General features: G+C 43.7%; 1 pseudogene across 1 annotated transcript; it reads left to right on the forward strand.

Moving 5' to 3' along the window:
• Window positions 1-15,383: 15,383 nt before the first annotated feature.
• On the forward strand, window positions 15,384-16,572 carry LOC309847291 (eukaryotic translation initiation factor 3 subunit M pseudogene; annotated as a pseudogene). Its single transcript has one exon. The product of its transcript is annotated as a eukaryotic translation initiation factor 3 subunit M pseudogene (transcript).
• The last annotated feature ends 1,483 nt before the right edge of the window (window positions 16,573-18,055 follow it).

Genomic DNA, 18,055 nt, shown 5'->3' on the forward strand with positions numbered 1-18,055 from the left:
GACACAGATGCGGAGACATTGGACACAGCAAATTGGTTCCTCTTCTGCTCCCAGCAACTTCTCTAATGATTAAGCTGTTGATAGAAACCACTTCAGTAATTGTGGCTTTTCCAACAAGACCAACTCTGGAGAGACAAGCACAGACATTGGTACCTGGGCCATATTAACCTCTGAGCCCCACCGCCTATTAAAGCTTTCCAGTTCAAGCCATATTGAAATCTGACTCATCACTTGAAGCTTACACAAAGTTGGGGGGCCCCCCAACATCGTTGTGGATAGAAAAGCACAGTTCTTTTCTTCCCCTGGGAACTAAACCTTATTTTCACAGCATGTTTAAGGCTTTAAGGTCTAACTATACAGAGTTACATTTTTAGATAAAAATTGTTTGTTGCAATCATCATCTCTTGATACATTGTCTAAGTTCTCCCCAACCCTACCCTTCCCTCTGTTGTTGGCTAGCAGCGGCAGGTGAAGTTGTTCTCGCCAATGAGTCATCTGAGGGGGTGGGACACTCCCAGAAGAACACAGTCAGGCTGGTGACTGTACTGTAAATGGGGAAACATCTCTAGACATGAGAATCTTTGCCATGGGGCACTGAGAAAGGGCAAGGCCGTGAATGGTTTATATCCACAGACCTCAGGCATGCCTGTAGGCAGAGACAGGAACTCACTGACATGTCCAGGATACAAGGAGAACAGGATGCAAGCAGGCAGACTCCTCAGGTGGGAATGTCTACTTTCAAGGACCGCTGACCACTAGTGGGAAAGACAGAGAAAGAAGGAAGAGAGGGAGGGAGGGAGTGAAGACCAACAGGAAACATGAAACAGTGACCTTACTGTTTCTGTCTTGGGTCCCCTTACACCACCTGTACCCCAAAAGATGATTCCTTTTTTCATATTCTTGTTCCCAATTGGGTTTTTAGAATATACCTTTTTGTGATTCTTCAGCTAAAGCCTCATCGTTTGATCTAAGGCCCCGCCTCCACAGAGTTGTGTAAGCTTGTTTCTAAGGCAAAAATTAGAAGAAACCCAGGGAAATGGCTAAGAAAAAATCAGAGAAGAAGACATACTGGGGGAGAAAAAAATCCTTATTGTACATAAATGGAGGGCAGAAACACTGAGCAGCGCTTTTGCAGATTTCCTGGAAACTTACAATAAAATAATGCCTTCATCATTTATTATATTTGTTGATCTCTGTCTATTCCTGAGAGCTACAAGCAGTAAAAAATTTTGAAGCAAAGCAAAAATGGCAAAAGGTTTATGGGATTTATTTTGGGGGGCAGGAAAGATACACCATATCTCGTTGCTCTTCTGTGTAACCAGGAGAGAGAATTCTAGGAGAAAAGCAGAGGAAGGCAAATTGGAAAGAAAGGCAACGTCCTAAGTTCTCTGGGAGAAAAATAAATCGAGGAAACGTGGATTCAGCTTTGGAAGAACTGGCTTTGGTGAATCCACCTCCACAAAAGTCGCTTTCCTTCTGACATCAAGTCATAGAAACTGGTTGAGTACTAAGTCTGTCTTGGGTTCTGCAGAGCTGTGCCCTTTCAGTAACACTTCCCTGAAGTTAACATCAACTATACCCTCTTTCCCCAGAACCAGGATTAATTCTCAGGGAGAATTTTCAATGAAAGCTACGAGTTCCCCAACCAGTTGTCTGTCTCTCATTCCCTACCAGTCAACATTGGCTTCATAGTCTACTGCAAGTTTCATCCTTATAAAACAATAACAACAATAACATTAACCAACATTTACTGAGCATTTAATATGCACAAGGCACCGTTTCATGTGCTCTGTGCCTGTTAACTCACGCCTCGGCACATCTTGTGGTGGGAGCAATTTTACTACCGCTTTACAGATAAGGAAACTGAAGCTCAAAATCATCAGCTAATGGGCAGGGAGCATGTGTGTTTGCAGACCATGAGTCCAGAGCTCCTAAACTCGGAAACACAGGACATCGAAACACTAAGCATCCTCCAGCGACAAGAAACTTCAGGCCGGGTTTGCTGTTTTCCCAGACCACCCGCAGTCCCATAGTTTTCAAAATGTTCCATTCCAGCAGCTCCTTTCTTCAAGTAAAATCTTGCCCAGAAGCCATAAATCTATACAAAAAGATAAAATGGAGGTTTCTGGGTCAAATGAGGAGAAGCAAGGGTTCCTGCCTTTTCCCACCTCCAATCAGCCCCTCGCTGGTGCCCTAGAATTTCCCCCAAGTTTTCTGTGGAACACCATTGGAAAACCCCTGGACCAGTCTCTAGTTAATCTCCCTCCACTGGTAAAATCGCCAGCTCCAGAGTTTCTTTCCAACTTGTTTCCCAAACTCCAGGGTTTCCTATTGCTTCTAGGATAAGCTTTGAAATTTTGCACTGGGAATTCCATGTTTTCTAAATCCTGTCCACACCCCACGCACCCAGTCTTTCTTTCTCGACCTGCATTCCATCCAGCTCCCTCCCTGCCATCCCCAAACAGGCATCTTCTCTGAACCATCGGAAGTAACCTCTACTTTCACCTCTGCTTCTGCAAATTCTAACAGCTCAAACCAAGTGCAGCTTCTCCATAAAGCCTGACTACTCTAGTCCTGCTCAGGCCGACGACATCTTGTCAGAACCACAAGACAGGTTCCACGGCCAGAGCAGAGACCGAAACAACAACGACTAAACAAGATACGAGTGTATTTCTCTTGCAAAAATTGTCCCAGAGTGAGAGCCTGGGTGGCTCAGTTCAGCATCTGCCTTCAGCTCAGGTGATGATCCCAGAGTCCCCAGATCAAGCCCCGAATCAGGATCCCTGCTCTGCAGGGGGTCTGCTTCTTGCTCTCCCTCTGCCCTTCCCCTGCTCCTTCTCTCTCTATCTCTTCCTCTCTCGCTCGCTCTCACACACTCTCTCACAAATAAATAAATAAAATCTTTTAAAAAATGAAATAAATTAAAAAAAAAAAAAGAATTGTCTCAGCGTGTGGCAGCCTCACAGTGGGGGACCCATGCTTCCTCCCGTGTTGCTGCCCGACCACACTATCTGGGGTGGGTCATGGCTCACCACCACCGCATCTGAGTTCCACCAGGAAGGAGAGGACACATCCTTCTGCTTAAAGGCATCCACCTCTATGTATCCCACTGGCAAGATGAGAATGGGAATTTAGAAAACTAGCCATCTCTTCCAAGTTGAGCCATTTCAAGGAAATGAAGGAGGAACATTTTCTCTCATCTCTTTTGTAAACTCCTGGAATAAAGGGACCCTGTCCCAAACACTGTATCCCCCACACTCCCTGTCTAATCTGGCATCTTTCTATATACCTTAAATGTACTCAATGACTATTAAAGAAGAACATAGAGGTATAGGTATTTGTGAATGAGAAAAATGAATACATGCACAGTTTCAGAAACCAAAGATAATGTTGCATTTTTTTAAAATCATCCGAAATCCAAAATGGTTTTATATACCTACTTTTAGAAAAATTACCCTAAGAGAATGAATGGCTAAGACTTTTATGAACTGCCTTCCTCTTGCCCTCTGAACACACACACACACACACACACACATCTCCAACTTATTCCAATACAAAATGTGGGAAACGGCTTTATTTATATACACACTTCTTTCTTAAGATCATTAATACAAAAGCAATGAACGTTTGGGAAGCTGAAGTTTAAAACATAAAAACATAATGATAAAATGACCTTTCCAGCTACCAATCTGTGGTGACAGCATCTTGGATAGTCTACTGAGCACTTTTGCCAGTGACCAGAGCTCTGGAAATGTTCTCATCCAGGGGATATTACTATATTGTTTCCATCTATCTTCTTTTTCAAGGAGAATTTTCTTTTCACCCTGTATTTATTTTGTTTATCTTACATATCTTTCTTTGAGGCAATATTTGGATTTATATGTTGATTAGTTCTTCTCCATGTGCACTAGATGACAAAAACCACCAAACATTTTAAGAAACTTTAAGGCCACTACAATTAAGGAACAGTAGCTCCGCGTCCCCTACTTGTCAGTTGCAAAATACTGAATCAGTTCAGACTTGCCAGGCCTTGAACGAAGCATGGGAAATAACTACACTAACAATAATCAGAAAAGCAGTTTCCCCCTTGTACCTCCTCTGAGACAGACATTGTACCAACTGCATCACCTGGATCCTTCCAATCCTTTCACAACCCCATAGATAAGAAAAACAAGGCTCAGAGAAGAGACCATTATTATATTCAAATCCAGTAAGCCTGTTCCCAAAGACCTTTGCTTTTCCAACTATGGAGAAATCAACAAGAGCTGTCACTATTCTTCTCCATGTGTGTTTCCAATGGAGAGTGTATAGAGACCCCACCAAAGAGGTCACACAGAAAGACCTCCATGGGGGCTGGGAATCTCAGGAGACCATGACTGCCAGAGAGGGCGCCGCTCTTCTCCTGAGATCCTGGACAGCATGGGACCAGGCATTACAGAGCTGTTGACCCAGATCAGACGTAGATGGAGGAAGGTCTCTCAGAGGAGGCCCCACGGTCCTCCCACTTGAACATCAAGACTGTCCTCCCTCAGTGAGGCATTTCCTGGTCTACCTCGCAGACTCCCCAAACTTCATTCTTGCCCCTGGAGTCTGGGGTCTGGCACAGCCTGAGTGAAGGCCACAGCCCACTTCCACACTGCTATCACCACAACACTGACAAAGCTACTCGTACTTTGAATTTGGTGCTTCCGGCAAGGATTGCTCCTCAAGGCCTGGAAAACCCATATGAGGTCCAGCCACACTCAGCAGGAGTCTGGCAGCAGCTCAGCTCACACGTTCTCCCAGACCCCTCCAGGAAGTACTGGGGATTTTCACTTCTCCTCACTGCAGACAACTGTCCAATCCTCCTTCAAAGAGCCCGGCTAGGAGAGACTGGCTCAGAATCACACACACATGAAAATTTTCCAGGATTTAACTCTCCACTTTAACTCTCCCCTCATACAGAATTTTCTGGGTAGGACAGGCCAGCACATCCCGCGTAGACACCGGCCACCTGTGTCTACGCGGGATGTGCTGGCCTGTGTCTGCAGTGCGCTCCTCAGTGGGACAGAATCTCGCCCAGACCTACCTCACCACACTGGCTCTCTCAGGTGAACCCTATCTTGGAGTCCTTCTCCAAGAGTTTTTCTCTCTCAACTGTGGTACTATCAACATTTCAGGTCAGGACATTTTTTGCTGTTTTGGGCTGTCCTGTGTTTTGTGGGATATCTAACAGCACCCCTGGTTTCTTTGCATCAGAAGCCAGGAGCACCGTCCCAGTTGTGACAATCAGTAGTGTCTCCAGACATGGCCAGATGTCCCCGGGGAAGCAAAATCACCATTTGAGAACTGCTGGCCTGGTTGGTTGAACGCCATCCTATTCTGAAGGCCTCAGGCTGCTTTTCTCTGAGGCAGAAGGAGCACCCCATCCCACCAGGGTCTCTCAACACAGCCTTCAGATACTAAAACTCTTGCACGTTTATAAATACCTAGAATGCTGACGACGCTGAGTTTTTGAGCTTTGAGCTCATGCTTCCCCACTAATGGTTGAATGGCCCCCAGTCTGAGTGCCCATTCTGTGGAATTGCAGGAACATCCTTTCCTGGGCATTTCTGCAAAGAGCCGCTTTCCCACTCTCCCCAAGCCCTGTCCCCACTACCCTGCTCTTCAGACGATCATTCAGTCTGACAAGGGTTGGGGTATTGCTTAAGCCACTCCGGAAGGAGACAGTCATGCTTAACCATCTTAACTAGCAACCTGCAGGGATTACAAGGTAAAAAGGGAAAAGAGGTTCAGATGTTAGTCCTCATGGCTCCTAAGGGCCAGCGGCCAGTGCTTTTGCATGGGAGAATCTCCTTCCAGGTGTCTCCTCAACCCCTAGCCTGGCACATTGTCCCTTGAGTGTCACCCCTCCCTGCCCCTGTCACTCCCCATCACCAGGATGGTCACTAACCTCTGCAGAGATGCCCTCTGCCTCAGCAAAGACCAGCAGTTGCCCTTCTGCAAGCAGCACGCAGAACACTCTATCCTGATGTGTGAACGCACTGCACACCTCCTTGGGCAGTTCCCACAGAGACCTCGAGCAGGTGTTTGCTGTGCCCTTTCCTGACCTTGGCCTTTACCGAGTCTCAGGAGCCTCACGAAACCATGGTTCCGAAGCTACCATGCCCTGCTCAGTCCTTCAGGACCCCGTTCCTTCTCAGCATCAGTGGCTACCACAATCTAAGCTGACACCATCTTAAAACACGACTTCCGATTGTAATGACTTCCATACTGTAGGGCTAAGAAGTCAAATTTTGAGTTTGTCCCACAGAAATATCCCGGTGGTGGACATCAACCGAATGAGGAGCAGTTATTCATTAGTATTCCAGGAACTCCAAGTTAGAGCTGGAGAATCGCCAGTGGTGGGTTGTTTGTTTGTTTGTTTGTTTAATTTTTAATTTCTTTTCAGCATAACAGTATTCATTGTCTTTGCACCACACCCAGTGCTCCATACAATCCATGCTCTCCCTAATACCCACCACCTGGTTCCCCCAACCTCACCCCCCACCAGTGGTGGTTTTGAAAGCTTTCCCAGTGTGATCACCCTGTCACCCATGTCCAGTTGGAGTGGAGTGGTGTGATGGAGCCACACCAGCTGACGCAGGCTGGACCTGGACATGTGACCTGAAGTATAATCAAAATAATGATGACCTTAGACCTTGTTAGGAGGAGGAGGATGTGAAGAGGAGCCCGAAAGGCTTCTCTAGACCAGAGGCTCAACCTCAGACTACTGACACTTGGGACTGGGTCATTCCGTGTCGGGCAGGGCTGTCCTAGGCATTGTGACTGTGTAGCAATGTCCTTAGCCTCCATCCTCTAGATGCACAACTCCCCTGGGTTGTGCAAGTTGTGACAACCAAAAATGCCTCCAGGCATTGCCATGTTTCCCCTGGGAGCAAGAGCACCCCCAGTTAGAACACTGGTGTATTTGGAGCACACCGGACTAAACCGTGAAGGTTTTGTGTAAGACTTTGTTCTTATCCTCTGGAAATTTAGCATTTAGCTGGAAGGACAAGTAAACATACTAAATCGCAAAGTGAAAATTTCAATAATAAGTCAAGATATCAAGAGATGTCATGAAATGGCATGAATTAATTGCATCTTAAATAATGCTTTCCTAACACTTGTTACATTATACTTTATTAAAATTACTTAATTACCTGTCTTCCTTCATATAAGATGAAGATGCCATGAGCACAGACTGAATCTTCTTTGTTGCCCACAGAAAACCCCCTCCAGTGACTGACACCTAGTAGGTGGTCAGGGGTCAGTGTTTGTCAGGGGACAGCCCAGCACTGTCCAGGTGGCTTAGGTGCCTAAGCCACTAACTGGTAACCAGGTGACAGGATCAACCCAACGCTTGACTGTACCTGGTCAGGGACTTTTGAAGCACTTTTCATTTAAAAAGCATATATATAGATATCTATCTATCTATCTATCTATCTATATCTTGGCTTCCAGACAGAGTGTGCATGAGAAAGACAGAGACAGAGAATGTATGAGAGAGAGAGAGCGCTCAGCAATGTGGAAATCATTCTGGGGAGGGAAGATTTCCAAGGCAGCCTCAGAAGAGACACATTCTCTCCTTCCATCACTGACCTTGTCTGCTTTTAATGCTCTCAAAAAGGCCCGGGATGGCAAAATCCCGAGACAAACCCTGGGCTCTTGGCAGGAACACACGGGCCCACCGTGCAGGAGCAGAGATGAACTGGTGGGTGGAAAAGAGGAGACACCAATCTAAACCCTTTAGCTGGCCCTTCCACGTTCATGATTTGTTCATTTGTAAAAATGAGCATGGAGCACCTGCCTAGTGCCTGGAGACCAGCCAGCACGGTAGCAAGAAAGCCCCGCTCCTGGAAAGCCAGCAGCCATGCTCCTTGCTTCATGCACCGTGGCGCGCATGGAATCACCTGCAGAAGGTGTAGAGGGGGTGGCTGGGCCCCTTTCCGGAGATTCTGATTTAGCAGGTCTGAGCAGGGCCTGAGAGCAGCCTCGCTGAGCCCCGCTGCGGGCCCCGGGCCACGGACCGCCTGAGCGGTGGGGACCTGCAAAGACCCACGCACCGGCTCCGTGAAGGGTCCCGGGCTGAGGTGGGCCAGGGAGAGCGCCCAGGATTTAACAGGCCCAGGTTCTGCACTGGGACCCGCCACAAAAAACAGGGCTTGAAGCTTCCTTCTCCTCTCCTGGCCCGGAGTGCCTAGGGAAGGACGTGGTCACAGACGACGCGGGGACACACACGCCCCACCCCGCCCCCGCCCGCGTCGCCGTGGGTGGCAGCCAGGCCTCGGGCGGGCCTGGAACGGCCTCGCAGGGGTGAGGGCGCGGGGCAGGCACAGCCGGGCTGCGCCTCCGCCGGTTTATTTACTCAAACAGCAAACATCCCGCCTTCCGTGGGGCCAGGCCCAGGGCAGTTCCTGAATGCGACGAGACACTGTGTCTTCACAGAAGCCCACCCACGTCGCTGGGGCGGCCTGAGCGGCCCAGCCTGGGCTCGCGGAAATGACAGGAGGCGTGCGGGGCGACGCGGGCTGCCCAGGAATGTGGGTGACAGCCGCCCTCGCCCTCCGCCCGCGACAGCCCGAGGCGGACCCCTCCTCCACGGCGCTCCTTCCTCTGCCGGGCTTTGTCTCCCTTGACTTTGTCTCCAGTTTTTATTCTTATCAGCTGCGGGGGTGACACAGAGACGTAGATAAAGGCGGGGAGTTGGGGGGAGAAGAAGAAAAAATTGTAAGCTTTCTCCCTCGGAAGGGAAAACAGAGCTGAATAAACAGAATGTCACTGAAAAGACAAACAAACAAGACTTTCTGGAAGAACCAGATGGACTTCCAAATGGCCCTCGGGGCTGCACTGGACGGGGGATGGGGCCGGGTGCCAGGGGGGTTTGTGGGGTGGACCCGCCCGGATTTTAGATCAGGACTCTAAGTCCTCATGTCAGTTGCTGAAAACGCAAGCGATTTTGGAAACCTCAAACCTATTGAAGTGAGATAAAATAAAACAAGCCCTTTATTATCTTTGACTTTTTTTCTCCAGCATGTCCTATATCATTACTTTCTTTCTAACGGATCACCAACGTCTTGAATAAGGAATTGCTGACCTGATTTCTTTCTTATTCCAAAGTCGAGGGAGGGTTGAGTGTTTGTTTTTGTTTTCATTTTTCTGAAGCTTTCCCAGACTTAGTTAAATGACCATGCGCAAATTTAAATGGATCCATTTCACTGGCTCTTTCTCCTTATCTATTTAATTGGTCCTTTATTCACTAAACCAACTATGTTTTTAAAAACGATATCTAACTGATACTCAAATTCCTCTAATACAGCAGGGTGGTGTATGCTACACAGATGGAGGGGGAAACACTTGCCTTAAAAACCATTTTTCCATTCTCTAAGGATAAATTCTTTTTTTTTTTTTAACTAGACTGCAAAAAGGAAACTTTTTGAGCAGTTTTAACTTTGTAGCAAAATGGAGCCAGAACAGAGATTTCCCATATAATTCCTGTCCCCACACATGCATAGTCTTCCCCACTATGTCCTTAGCCTCCATCCTCTAGATGTACAACTCCCCTGGGTTGTGCAAGTTGTGACAACCAAAAATGCCTCCAGGCATTGCCATGTTTCCCCTGGGAGCAAGAGCACCCCCAGTTAGAATCACTGGTGTATTTGGAGCACACTAGACTAAACCGTGGAAGGTTTTGTGTAAGACTTTGTTCTTATCCTCTAGAAACTTAACATTTAGCTACATACTAAATGGCAAAGTGAAAATTTCAATAATAAGTCAAGATAACAAGAGGCGTCACGAGATGGCGTGAATTAATTGCATCTTAAATAATGCTTTCCTTACACTTGTTACATTATACTTTATTAAAGTATAAAGTATACAGTATATATACTTTATATATAGTATATATAAAGTATAAAGTAAAATTTATGTATTTATTTATTTATATTATTTATTATTATATATTATTTATTATATTTATTATTTATTATTTAATTTTACCTTTGTTACATTTGTTAACAGTACATTTGTCACAATTGGATACATTTGTTATGATCTCTGAGTCTACGTTGGCACGTCATTAACACCTAAAGTCCATAGTTGACACTGGGTTCACTCTGGGTGTATTACATTCTATAGGTTTGGACAAATGTATAATGACATGTATGTATCCATCATCACAGTATAACACAGAGTAGTTTCACTGCCCTAAAAATCCTTTCTGGCCTCCACTCAGACAACTTCTATTTTTCAAAAGTAATCAAATTGAAAGTATAAAGCATCTCCTATTTGATGATTATATGCCACTCATTTAGTGGGAACTTTCTTTTTTGTCAAATCTTTAACTCTGAAAGTTTTGCAGAAAGGTAATAGCTACCCTAGTTGCTAGAATAAGTGCTGGTGAAATTTCTCCCAAACAAATCTGAAATACTCTGCCAGTATCACTTGGGGTGGAGATCTAGGTCACAGAGATCAGTGGAAACTCGGGCACTAAGGGCCTGCTGGTCTACCAGATCCACCCAATTCTGAGAAGGATGGTCTGGAGCCCTCAGTACCCCCACTGGAAAACTGACACTTGAAATTCTACCGCTGGCACTTCCCTCCATGCTGTGATGTCTCAGGGCTCACCTTCAGAGGCTCCACTGACAGCCCATTTGACCAGTGACACAGAAGAGATGGAACAGGAGGCAGCGCCTCTGATGGGGGCCAGCAATAAACCCAGCCCACTGTGAGGTAGTCTCCAGACTTGATTCTCCTTGGGCACCATTGAAAATAGGCCAGGCAGAAGGAAGGACAATGAGAGGTCATAATGTATTACCTAGGAGGCACACATGAGGCCGGAAGGCCGATGTTCTGAGTTCATATATTGGCTCCAATTCTGCTGCCATTTTTACCCACTGGGTCTTGACCAGGTCTCTCTCCCTCTCCAAGCCGTGCTATCCTACCTGCAAAAGGAAGTAGTTGGAAGGCATGGCTTGTGGTGGGCAGGTAGAATACCAGTGTCTATAGGATATGGGTTTTCTTTTAAGGAATGTTTATAAAGCACCCCTATTTCCAGGTGTGTGAGATGAATGTAGATGAACATCTGCAGACAGAAACATCTCATCAGATTTAAAATTTTTGATATAAAATTTAAAATTTTTGGTATAAAATATTTGATAAAATATCAAATAAATTTTGATATAAAATTTAAAATTTTTGATATAAAATTTAAAATTTTTGGTATAAAATATTTGATAAAATATCAAATAAATTTTGATATAAAATTTAAAATTTTTGATATAAAATTAAAAATAAAAATAAAAGAAGGAATAAAAAAAGGAAAGGAGGGAAGAACGGAGGGAGGGAGAAATGAAGGAAGAAAGAAAGGAAAAGGGGGAAGAAAGGAGGGAAGCCAAAGCCAAAAGCAAAGCAAAACTGGTCGCGCATTTTTGACAGCACTGATTGAGGGGCTTTCCAGCTATGCCCTCAGTTTTTAGGCTGAGGCAATGCCGAGGAGCATTATTTTTTAGTATCAAAACTCCACTGCAGGCTATAGTTAAGAGCTAGAGTGTAGAGGAAAAATCTTCATCAAGGCTCATAAACTTGTTCACAGCAAAATTACAACATTACATCATGGCTTAACGATTCCAGAATTTCCTAATATGTGGCCTAGCTTCAAAGGACATGGTGACATTTCATCAAAACATAAATTCATCATTTCTTCAATGTGGCCTCCTTTTCACTGGTTGACAGACAAAGAATTTTTTCTAAGCAACAGTTTGTCAGGCACATTTTACAAGCCTTACCACACAGGAACAAAGCCACCAAAACTATGCCCATCTGTGCTGCTTACTTGTCCCTGCCTCATGCCTAGAGCTGTCATTCTCCATCCCTGGGGCTGCTCCAGAGTCACCTGGAGGGCTTGTTAGGACACAGACACTGAGCCACATTCCCAGAGCCTCTGCTCCAGCAGGTCTTTTGTGGGCCTAAGAGTTTGTGTTTCTCATAAGTTTCTGGGTGATGCTGATGCTGTTCTTCTAGAGGCTACCTTTGCTATCTGGTAGCCTAGAATAAGACTTGGCACATTCCAGGTCCTCAAGAATATGTGCTGTTTGCAATGAAAAGACTGTGTCTCACATTGTGCTTCTGTCCCGTGAAGTGTGGAGAAGGCTTAGTGTTTGGGTCGCACTGCAGTATTTCTAGAACTCAGGAAGAAACTCATGGGTCCTTAGGGTCAGGTTTTATTAATTAAATCTACTCAATGACTAAAAGAAGAGCCAAGGTACGCAATGATTTTTAAAGTATCCTGCCTTCCTCTTCCCCAACGTACTTATACAGAACTGTCAGCCTATTGTTCTATGTCTGCTACTGAGAACTAATTCTAACAAAGCTTCTATGAGTCTTCATGGCCAACTTTGCATTCATTTCTGATTTAGGCAAGTTTCCAAGTTTTCTAAGGATGAACGGACTGAGGCAATCACTTGAGATATTGAGACTTACCCAGAAGCTATAAGGAACTGGTGGCTCACAAGCCTGTGATGGAATTATTTTCCTCTTTTTATCCAGTTATCTACCTAATAGTTGTCCTCACTGCCCATCAATAATAAGAAGTCTGGTAACCTGATGAGTCCAAGTAGGCACCCTGCCTTTCTAATGAAACACAGGGTGCCTCATTTAGGTCTGTGACTGAAAGAGATCAGACCAGAATATCCCTCTGGTGGTAGGATAGAAGCACTATGTCTCAACCTACCCAGGCAAGAAGAGAGTGGTTTCATCTCTCAAGATATGTTAATATTAAGCATGTTGTCCCCAGTCACTGAGCCAGTCCACTTAAAGTGAGCAAACAGCCCTAACTGTTGATATTCCAAGCTCTTTCAAGCAGCAAAGGGCACCTGGCAGATGCTGAATAAAGGAGTGGGTTTTGGTTGATTGCTATGTTTGAACGTCCCCTTTGAACTTAGGTTCAATCTTTTCAAGGAGCAAATCTTTGACATTCTAAACAGAGCCTGAAAGCCTTGAATGATAGGGAAAAGAGAAGAGCCTAAGTGTGACTGTAAGTCAAACAATAAATCCTACACCAGGCCAGGGAAAAACACTTGTAAGGAAAATAAGAGGGAAGGACAGAGAAAAAGGAAAGCCCTATTGGACTATGACCATTCTTGTAGGTCAAAAGTGGTATAATATTGACCACTTCCTGTGGTTTGAATAAACAGATAAGAGAAATGCTGTTATTACTCACCTGGCAGATACAATTTCCCGTTCCGAGACTGGACAGTTCCCCCTCCAGCCACTTGCTTACAGCCATGTGACTACTATTTCCTCAGTGGAACAAAAACAGGAGGCATGAAGGCCCTATAACAACTCACTCACTTCGAGAAAAAGTAAGGAGCAACATGTGCTAATTCCAAGCACTGTTTTGGTTGCCCTTTTCCTTTGGTCTCTGAAAAATCAACTGCAGTAAACACCTCTTTTGGCTAAGCTCAAGCAGCAAATGGTTAACGCTTTCTGGGAAGATAAACCAACTCAAAACCAGTCATGAGCTGAGTAGGAAAAAGTGTCCTTCACGGAAGAAAACTTAGAGCTTTCATATTTGGTAAATGAGTATGTGGCATCAGTGAAGTTAATATTCTACAACTGTAATAGAGTAGCCAGTCTTTAAGGAGACATAAAAAGTGGGATGGGAATATTTAGAGCATTGTTCTTATATAGACCAAGAGGTAGGATCCTACCCCATGACCAGTTTTGTGCCCTTGGGAATTCATTTCACCTCCCTGAGCCTCAGATCCATCTCTCATCAGTCAAAGGAGAAGTCTGGATTCAGATCATATAGTGCTGCCCCTCAACCCAACTCCTATATAGTCTATGACTCCTGGAGCCATACTATGGGTGTCCTGAAAGACAATAATAAATCATGAGCAGGTGCATGTAGGGGCAGACAATAATGGCAGAAATGGCAACTCAGCTCTCATATTGTTTCAAAATAATTCATTCCAGCCTCAATTAAGGAAACCTTCTAAACTTCCAGTTTGAGAAGCAGGGCTTTTTGAAGAAGAGCAAAGACAAAAGCCAATCACCCCATTAGCATGAAAGCCTGACTCCACCACATATGTCCAATCTTTGCCTGTTTGTCTCTTTAAAAGATGATCCATCCAACTAAGTACAGGAGAACATAACAGGTAAAGAGCAGCAATCAGGGCCTTCAGCTGATGAGATGAACTGATACCAACGATGAACTTATACATGATGAAAACTTCTCCTTTCAAACTTTAATAACTTAGGTCTTGGATATGATGGAAATGATTTCTCACTGGCAATTGAAAGCAGATGTACTACACCTCAAAGGTGTTTAGGATTTGAGATCATAATGTCACAGCAACAATGTCAGTGTTGTAGGTTTAATCCCTGCATGGCACAAGGTGGCCCTTTTGTCATGTTCACCACTTTGTAGCTAGTGCCAGCACAGGGCACACCCTCAGCATATATTTGTTGAATAAATGCATTACCTGTTTTGCAAGGTTGTACACAATACATTGGATCTCCAAAGTTTTAGAAATAAGGTAACTTCACTGGCTAGCAGAATTGAAATCTCAAAACTAGGACAAGAAAATTCAACTTAAATGCCACCTGTACATTGTTTCTATCCCATTTTCAGACTAAATTTTTGTGATTAAAATATTGTGCAATGGTTCAAGGTAGACCTTATGTTTAAAATATACTTGTAAGTAAGTTTGAAAAAAAATGACTAGGCCATACTCATTTTTTACCACCTTGTCCCAAAGTATGCCAATAATGAAGTTAATGATTAATGTGAGAAGAAAACATGTTGTATCTGTATTTATTATCCTTTCAGTATTTGATTTGAACCTATTTTTAACACGAAGTATTGATAAGTTTGGTGGTTTTTGTTTGTTTGTTTGTTTGTTTGTTTGTCTTAATTCTAAGCTCTTTGACCACAAATAGAAACCAGTTGAGGACAGAAGGCTCTAAACTTGTCTACTTAGGAAAAAATACTACAGAAGAAAACAGAAAGTATGCAGCTAACTCTGCCCATGAAAGAAAAGGAACACTACTAATTCTTGGAATTTAGAGACAACTGATTGATTATTTTCTGTAATTATCAGACAGCAGTTAAAGAAAGATTATCCCCAGACATCTGAAGATTCCAAAGGACATTTACATGCTGAAGAGCTGCCAGGTTAACAAATGTCTAGCACTGAAAGTGAGAGAAGGACATACAGATTCTTTGTTTAAAACAGCATAAAAAATGACAGGTAACAACAGTAACTATCCAATTTTAATTTGAGATTTGTATCCAAGTGTTTGCATTCCTTTAAATCTTGCTCTATGATACATTATACTTTAATTTAAAAGGCATTTAAGGTGAGCAGGGCGACTGCCGTACCCGGGCCTGCAACATGAGCGTCCCGGCGTTCATCGACATCAGTGAGGAAGATCAGGCTGCTGAGCTTCGAGCTTATCTGAAATCTAAAGGTGAGGCCTGTGATGTGTGTCTGAAGGAAGATGATAAAGATGTTGAAAGTGTGATGAACAGCGTGGTATCTCTCCTATTGATCCTGGAACCGGACAAGCAAGAAGCTCTGATTGAAAGCCTGTGTGAAAAGCTGGTCAAATTTCGGGAAGGTGAACGCCCATCTCTGAGACTGCAGTTGCTGAGCAACCTTTTCCATGGAATGGATAAGAATACTCCTGTAAGATATACAGTATATTGCAGCCTCATTAAAGTGGCAGCATCTTGTGAGGCCATCCAGTATATTCCAACTGAGCTGGATCAAGTTAGAAAATGGTTCTGATTGGAACCTCACCACTGAAAAAAAACACACCCTTTTAAGGCTCCTTTATGAGGCACTTGTGGATTGTAAGAAAAGTGATGCTGCTTCAAAGGTCATGGTGGAATTGCTAGGAAGTTACACAGAGGACAATGCTTCCCAGGCTCGAGTTGATGCCCACAGGTGTATTGTACGAGCATTGAAAGATCCAAATGCATTTCTTTTTGACTATCTTCTCACTTTAAAACCAGTCAAATTTTTGGAGGGCGAGCTTATTCATGATCTTTTAACCATTTTTGTGAGTGCTAAACTGGCATCATATGTCAAGTTCTATCAGAATAATAAAGACTTCATTGATTCACTTGGTCTATTACATGAACAGAATATGGCAAAAATGAGACTGCTTACTTTTATGGGAATGGCAGTGGAAAATAAATTTCTTTTGACACAATGCAGCAAGAACTTCAGATTGGAGCCGATGATGTTGAAGCATTTGTTATTGATGCAGTAAGAACTAAAATGGTCTACTGCAAAATTGATCAGACCCAGAGGAAGGTAGTTGTCAGTCATAGTACACATCAGACATTTGGAAAACAGCAGTGGCAACAACTGTATGACACACTAAATGCCTGGAAACAAAACTTGAACAAAGTGAAAAACAGCCTTTTGAGTCTTTCTAATACATGAATTTTTATGCTATATATAAAATTTTGTTGTTTTTGGAGAAAATCTAAATCATAGTAAAACAAACTGAAATTTGAAAAAAAATAAAAATAAAAAAATAAAAGGCATTTAAACACTCTTTTAAGTGTCAGTGTAAATAAAAACTATCCTTTTAAGTTTAGTTTTATTTTTATTAAGAAAACAATTTTTTTAAAGATTTATTTATTTATTTATCAGACAGAGAGGGAGAGAGAGCGAGCACAGGCAGACAGAATGGCAGGCAGAGGCAGAGGGAGAAGCAGGCTCCCTGCTGAGCAAGGAGCCCGATGCGGGACTCCATCCCAGGACGCTGGGATCATGACCTGAGCTGAAGGCAGCCGCTTAACCAACTGAGCCACCCAGGCGTCCCAAGAAAACAATTTTTTAACTGAATGGGAAAATGCTCTATATTCTACTACTTTAGGCAATCACAACTATGGGAAGCCCTCTCTTTGGACCACAGACCTTAGCGCGGGAGCCCCCCTTCATACATATCAACACGCACAGGAAAATAAAGGTTTCCCTTGAGCATGTCTCACAAAACCAGAAATGATGAGAAATGTCCCCAGTGCTGTCAACATGGCTTTGAAATTTCCCATCTAAACTTTTAGCCTTCCTGCTAAGTAGACAAGCCACAATTCTCAAAGCAAGCATAAAATATGATTCAAATAAACATCTACTGAGTTTCCAGTTTTGAAAGTCGCCTCATATTTATTTATATACATGGAACTTGCTGAACATTTCCAGGGAAACAGAGGACCAAGACATATATCTTGATCTTTAGGGAAGTTATAAGTTAGCCGAGAAGAAAAAAAAAAAAAAAGAAGGATGACTGCACAAATAATATCAAACCCACAAGTATTTTCCTTAAGAGGAAATACTCAGAACTATCTTACCATTCAGAAGATGGCTTCAACAGAAGGATCAGGGATGAGTCATTTAAGTTGGATATTGACAAGTCAGAGGGCATTAAGGGAAAGGAGCAATGACACAAAGTGATGGAGTTTATTGGTTAAAAGTGAAAATCACAAACGTGCAGCCCATGGCCAAATTCAGCCAACAGATGTGTTCGCTTTGGCTTGAGCAATGTTTGTTTGTTTGTTTTTTGTTCGTTTTTATTTCCGTTTTTTTTTTTTTAAGGTGAATTAGTTGCCAGTATTTTAAAATTGAGACACCACTTAAAATTCTGGATTTTGCAGCTTCTCTTGAAAAAAATGGAAGATGTTAACAGTGGGTCCACATCCCTACTGACAACAAGGGTCATCTACAACTCTGTCATAGCTGCTCACTCCAGAAAGAACAATAGCTCACCAGTCCCAGGAGCCCCACTCAGCCCACCTCATCATATATGTGTCCTGTGAGCCCCCGGTAGATGGTGGCCAGTGACTCCTGGGTCAAAGTAGGAGTGTAGGTCAGACCAGCGGTACTCTGGTGAGGGTTTAGCAACAGACTTTCTAAGAAAAAATTGTCTAAAAAGCCCTGATTGTAGCATTTGCCAGCTTCCGTGGTGGAATCTCACCATGGTCAATTTCAAGCTACTGTTTTGTCACTGAACATGGACTTGGGGA

The sequence above is a fragment of the Mustela nivalis genome, assembly GCF_964662115.1.
Source record: "Mustela nivalis genome assembly, chromosome: 13".
Lineage (NCBI taxonomy): Eukaryota > Metazoa > Chordata > Mammalia > Carnivora > Mustelidae > Mustela > Mustela nivalis.